General features: G+C 33.8%; 1 pseudogene; it reads right to left on the bottom strand.

The window, feature by feature from the left end:
* Positions 1 to 4,886: 4,886 nt before the first annotated feature.
* On the bottom strand, positions 4,887 to 5,553 carry LOC111156849 (annotated as a pseudogene).
* Positions 5,554 to 6,019: the final 466 nt, after the last annotated feature.

The raw sequence follows: 6,019 nt of genomic DNA, 5'->3' as shown, positions 1-6,019 counted from the left end.
GTACTAAAATATATATCTGCTGAATGATGAATATTTGTTTATACTTTTGGCGTATCAGAAGAGGGTACTTTTATTTTAGCATAGAAAATATATACACTACATACATTATGTGTATATGGAATGTACATAGAGGGAAAATAAGCTCAAACAGTCTTTTGCTTTTAGCATGCTATGAATTAGTCATACAGTGTAGATAGAATCTCAGTAGAGAAGAGAGAATGCACATATGTTGCTTAATAGTCCTAACTGCTTGAAAGATGAAAGGGATGCTGACCGTACAGTAACTCCAACAACTCAGTTTTGATTACTTATAAATAAGTTAGAGATTTCAACTTTGATTAATGGCAGCACGATGCTTTGCAGACACTCTCCCATTCAGAACACCTAGAACACATGAAAGAATTATCAGTGTTGTAAAATATCACCTAGCCAAAGTCCAAAAGATGGACATAAAAGATGAACCAGGATAGAAAGCTTAACAGACAAGAGGATGAATACTTTCGACAGCTTTGCAGGAGTGGGAGTATAAAAATTACAGCGTGGGGCTTGAGCGGGGGAGAAAAGGAGATGGATTTTAGTTTGGGACCATGAAATACTGCAACTAGAAATAAAAATGAACCAAAACTAGACTGTCATTTGTCTACTTAGAGGGAAAATAAGGAGTCATAGAAAATAATTGCACTGTAGTATCTTAGATTAGATCCTGAAACTGAAAAAAACATTAGTGGAAAATCTGGAGAAATTGAAATAAAATCTGTAATTTAGTTAAAAGTATTATGACAATATTAAATTCTTAATTTTAAAATTGTATCTGGTTATAAAAGATGCCATTATTTTATTAACTTGGCCATATGGAATTCTCTGTACTAACATCGCAATCACTAAACAAAATATAGTCTGTGTAACTATGTTAATATTAAGCACAGTGAATCAACAGCAAAAAAGAAATACTATAAAGAGGAATATTTCATAGTAATAAATGATTCTATTCTCTAGAAAAAATAACATTTCTCAGTTTGAATGCACATACTAATGTTGTCTGATGATATATTACAAAGGAAAAAATTGAGAGATGTGCAAGGTAAACTAGAACAACAAATTATGTCCACTAAATGTAGAAAGAAAGGCATAATTATAAGAAGAATATGGGGTAATAAAGTGAAAATGTAAAACAGAATCAGCAAACAAATTGTTTCTGTGAAATGTATCATACAATTTATAAAAATTTAAACCAATACGGCAATAAAATAAAATAGTAAGCACAAATAACCATGCCAAAAATTGAAAAATGGCTATAAATACAGAATCTAGAGTTACTGAAAAAATAGAGGATATTATTAACATCTCCATAATAACATACATGAAAATGTAGAGAAAATGGAAAAATTCCTAAAGACAAAAACTTACCAAGGGCTGACACAAAGTGAAAGAAAAATTGAAGAGTCCTATTGTTATTAAATGATTTCAAATACATAATAATAACTATCTACAATTATTAACCAGCTACAATTAACACCCATCATAAACTCGATTCTAGAGTAGGAAAAGACCATTATAAAAAGGGAAATTATGGTCTCAGTCACAGATATTTAATCCAAGATTATAAAAAGAAGTAAAATGAATACAGCCATCTTAAAGGGACAAAACCTCCCCATTTCAGTGATAAAAATTTTAAAACAGAAAACTTACAAGAAAATGTCTAAATCTGCTGAATAACAACAAATATTCCTAGAGCAAAATATCATATTTAAAAGTAAAATATTGCAAACTCTTCTTTTGAAATAGATAACAAGGAAAATGTGTCAACTTTTAACATTTCTAATTCACAGATCTTAGCCATTATAATAAAAAAGGGCAGAATTAATTTTTTGAAACATTTGAAATATATTTTTGAAGCAATATTTCCCTTTTCAGTCTTGCAAAACCTTAAAACGCACCCATCATTGTGTGATGTATGTTTTCCTCTCCTTTAAACTGGCAGGATTTTGCAGTAATCATAACCAATAGAATATGGTGAAAGTGGTATTTTATGAATCCCAATAACTATGTCAGAAAAAAGCCATTGCATTTTTTTCCTGTTGTTTGTATGCTCAGTCATGGAGAAGGCTACATGAAGAGGAAGTGGGGCTTCTAAACTATACTCCACCTGTTTGCTGCTGAGTACCAGCACCAAGCTGCTAGGTATAAGTGAGGTGCTTTGGAAACAGGTCTTTGGGTTACCACATACTAGGAACTGCCCCAGCTTGTTATGCATTGATAAAAGAAACAGCACTGAGTCCTGATAAAATTTAAGATATCTAGGCTAAAGCATAATATTGTTTTAATCTATTAATTTTTGTGTAGCTTTTTATGCAACAGTGAATAACTGATATGACAAGGATTAAAATTCATGAATATTGGAGACATTCTAAGTGCCTTTTTAAACTTTATCTGAGATTATAATAATTGACTTCAACAAAAATTCTATCTGTAAAGCGCTCAAATTGTAATCAGGTAGTTTTAAAAAAACTTCTAAAAGTTTTTTTTTTTTTTTCCCTTTGTATTTACCTCATTATAGTAAGTGTGCTTATCTATTTATTTAAAAAATGTAAGTCACAGAAGACATAGACATTCACAGCCACATTTGTGACCCTACTGAGGTCTAGACAAATTGAAGAATATAAAATAAAAGTGGGAGAAATAATGATCCATTGCTGACCGTAAAGCCCCTAGATATGTGGAAACAGAGCTTTGTTACCATTAATAGCCTGGGGCAAATCAAACTGAAATCCCATAATAAATCTCTGCAAAGATTTCATTGCTTTTTCATTGCTAACCCTACAACCCAGGAATTCCCAACATTCTGACTGTGATAGATTACTCTTATGATTGCCAGCTTTGAATCCTAGCCTTTCAGGGATATTGAATTACTTATTCAGTGATGTTTTGAAAAGACCCTTTCTGTCTCAATACAGTTATCGTGATATTATTTTAAAAATTATTTTTGGAATGAATTAAATGAGATTTATATGAGGAAAAATGTGGGGCAGTGAAATAAGCAAGTTTGATGTCAAATAAGGCTAAATTTAAATTCCTGATTTTCAGAGTGTCTGGATGGCTCAATCATGATCCCAAGATCCTGGGATTGAGCCTGGGGTCAGGGTGCCCACTCAGCGGGGGACTCTGCTTCTTCCTCTCACTTTGTCTCTGACCCTGTTCTTGCTCCTCTCAAATAAATAAAATCTTAAAAAAAAACCCAAAAAACCAAAAAGACAAAACAGGGGCGCCTGGGTGGCTCGGGGGATAAGCCTCTGCCTTCTGCTCAGGTCATGATCCCAGAGTCCTGGGATTGAGGCCCGCATAGGCTCCCTGCTCAGCAGGGAGTTTGCTCTGCCCCGCCCCACCCCCCCGCCTGTCTCTCTGCCTACTTGTGATCTCTGTCTGTCAAATAAATAAATAAAATCTTTAAAACAAAAACAAAAACGTGATTTTCAAGGTATGTTACTTTAATACTATTATTATACTTGAAGCTTGGACAAAGTTTGAGTTAATCATTTTTCTTGCTTCATGGTGACATATTATCAGTTTATGCAGAATCCCATTTTATTACCCTTACTGATACATTTTGTTTTCTTTTTCCCCACTCTCTACTCTCACCCTACCACACTGTCTATAGGAAATAGTTTTAGGCCGTGGGATATGGACTTTTGAGTTTGTATGTAGCTTTTAAAACATGTATTTTTGAAGATATATTTATTGTTAATTTATACAAACTTATACAGATTTACACAGTGAGTACTCACCTATAGGTTTTATTTTGTTTCCAAATGTTTCCACTAAGCACTATTTTTAGGTTCTGTATAGCCTAGTTTATTGTTTTTAACTCTTTTCCGTGGTATACATCTACCTCATATTTACCCATTCAAAATCCAGATTGTCTCCAATAATCTGATACAATATAATTCAGTTATTGATATAATGAGCATCTTCACATATGTTGCATCATCCTTAATGAGAATTCCTATATGAGGATTTCTCTGAAATACAAACTCAGGAGTTGTTATTGGATCACGTGATGTGTGCAAATTCAGTTTGATGAAATACTGTCAGACTGGCCTCAAGAATGTATTTTAAAACTAACTCTCCCACTATTATAATTGAAGAATCCTATTTCTCACATTTCCACCAATATTTGCAATTATAGTACTGAAATATAAAAATATAATCCAAAAGCTGCATTTTTACTTCTAATCTCCTAAACTATACCCTTAGAAGGCAAATACTGTGAATCAATTACCACAAGAAATAATTTTAATACATTTTAGAAATATTTCTAACCTCCCAACCTGAAAGAATATATCATTAGGTTACCCAAGTCCACACATTAAGATTAATCACTTATTTTGTGTTTTTTAGGAGTCTTTCATTTACAAGTATAAGAATATAGGACTCACATTGACTTTAAGAATATGCAAAAATTATTGCAGAGTTAGGATGACGTACAGAAGGTTTGATCTGATGATTCACTCCTATCGTCAAAGACCTATTTCGTTTGTATCTTATTTGTCTATCTTTTTCTTCTTTTCTTAGAGAATTTTACAAGTTAAATGTGAAATTTAAGAAAATACAAATAAGTTCTTTAATGTTGTACAAAAAAGTATGAGTAGAGCCAAAAGTAAATTAAAATTATCACATTTGTTTACACCACTATCTAGTTCTTCATATTAACTTTATTACTCAAATAACAGAAGAAAGTAGATTGCAATTTAGGGATTGAGAAAGAGATAAAAATTAAAAAAAAAAAACACAAAACAAAGAAAACAACAACCTTTCCTACCATGTTTATTCTACATCATTTATCTGTGCTCACAGAGATTACTTCTTTTACTTCTCCACTGTGCAACAATTCAGTCGTCCATAAAATTGAACCTGCTCAGAAGCTGAGGGAGTCTGAAACTAGATGGGCTTAAATCCTGGTGCATTGTCATACAATTTTAACAGCAGTACAGCTACCAGATTGTAATTTTTAGGGCTGTGTACAAGGCTCTCCCTTGAATTTGAACCAAAAACAACTTAATGTTCCTTGGGTTTTGTAATATGTGCAGGAATATATGGATAATGAGGAAATTCAAATTTTGGTCTCCACTGGTTACCAAAGCAGTTATCAGTGATCTAGTCCTGCAGGGCTCCATCTTGATGACTTTTGTCATTAAGTGCTTTAGTCCTTCAACTTCATCTCCTCCTGGCTTGAGTTCACCACCAGGTAATTTGAAGAAAGTTGTTCTTAGCTTTAGCAGTAACATGTGAGATAGCCATGTACAAGCAGAATCCCTTCTGTAGTCCTTCTCATTCCAATTTTATCAAATTCCTCCCTCATGCACTGAAATCTGGGTGCAGCAGAGCTGTCTTTCTCTTAGAAATACTCCTTGTACCAAAAGTGTAATTGGTAAGAGCATACAGGTTGATGGTTTCCTGCAGGATGAGGGGCTTGATCTCCTAGATGTACTTGTCACCAGGCTGATTGACCCCCTGAAGTTAGCTGGTTTGTGAGTGAGTGGGTAGTGCCATGGACATGCTGGACATGCTGGCTAGCTCCACTACTAGCAGCAAGAGAAAATGGGGCAGGCAGGGAGACTCTCCCTGTGTCAGCAATGGTTATTTGTGTCCCCCTCAGCATATGCCACCTGCCAGTAACATGAGAGCACGAGACTTATTTGTTTGTCTTAATGGAGTTCAGGGGTTTTTTTTTTTGTTATTGATTTTTCTCAAACTCATAAAATGGCTTCCAGAAATTTCCAGGATCTATAGGCTTCCAGCTTTCTATCACACAGAAAGAGAGAGTGTCTCCCAGAAACATTTGAAGAGTGGGAAATTATGTTTCAGTATGCAAAAATACATTTTATAGATTTTATTCATTTGCTTGAATTAAGCTTCTTATATCAATCACCCTAAACTAAGCCAACTAGGGACTAATCCTGAAGTTGTACTGGTGTCTACTTTTCTACTTTTCTAAAGTATATGAACTGTGTAAGAGTGGTAA

Source organism: Enhydra lutris, unplaced genomic scaffold (genome assembly GCF_002288905.1).
Source record: "Enhydra lutris kenyoni isolate GAN:26980312 unplaced genomic scaffold, ASM228890v2 scaffoldscaffold49, whole genome shotgun sequence".
NCBI lineage: Eukaryota > Metazoa > Chordata > Mammalia > Carnivora > Mustelidae > Enhydra > Enhydra lutris.
Note: the sequence above shows the minus strand (reverse complement) of the source record. Positions and strands in the feature narration are given on the sequence as shown.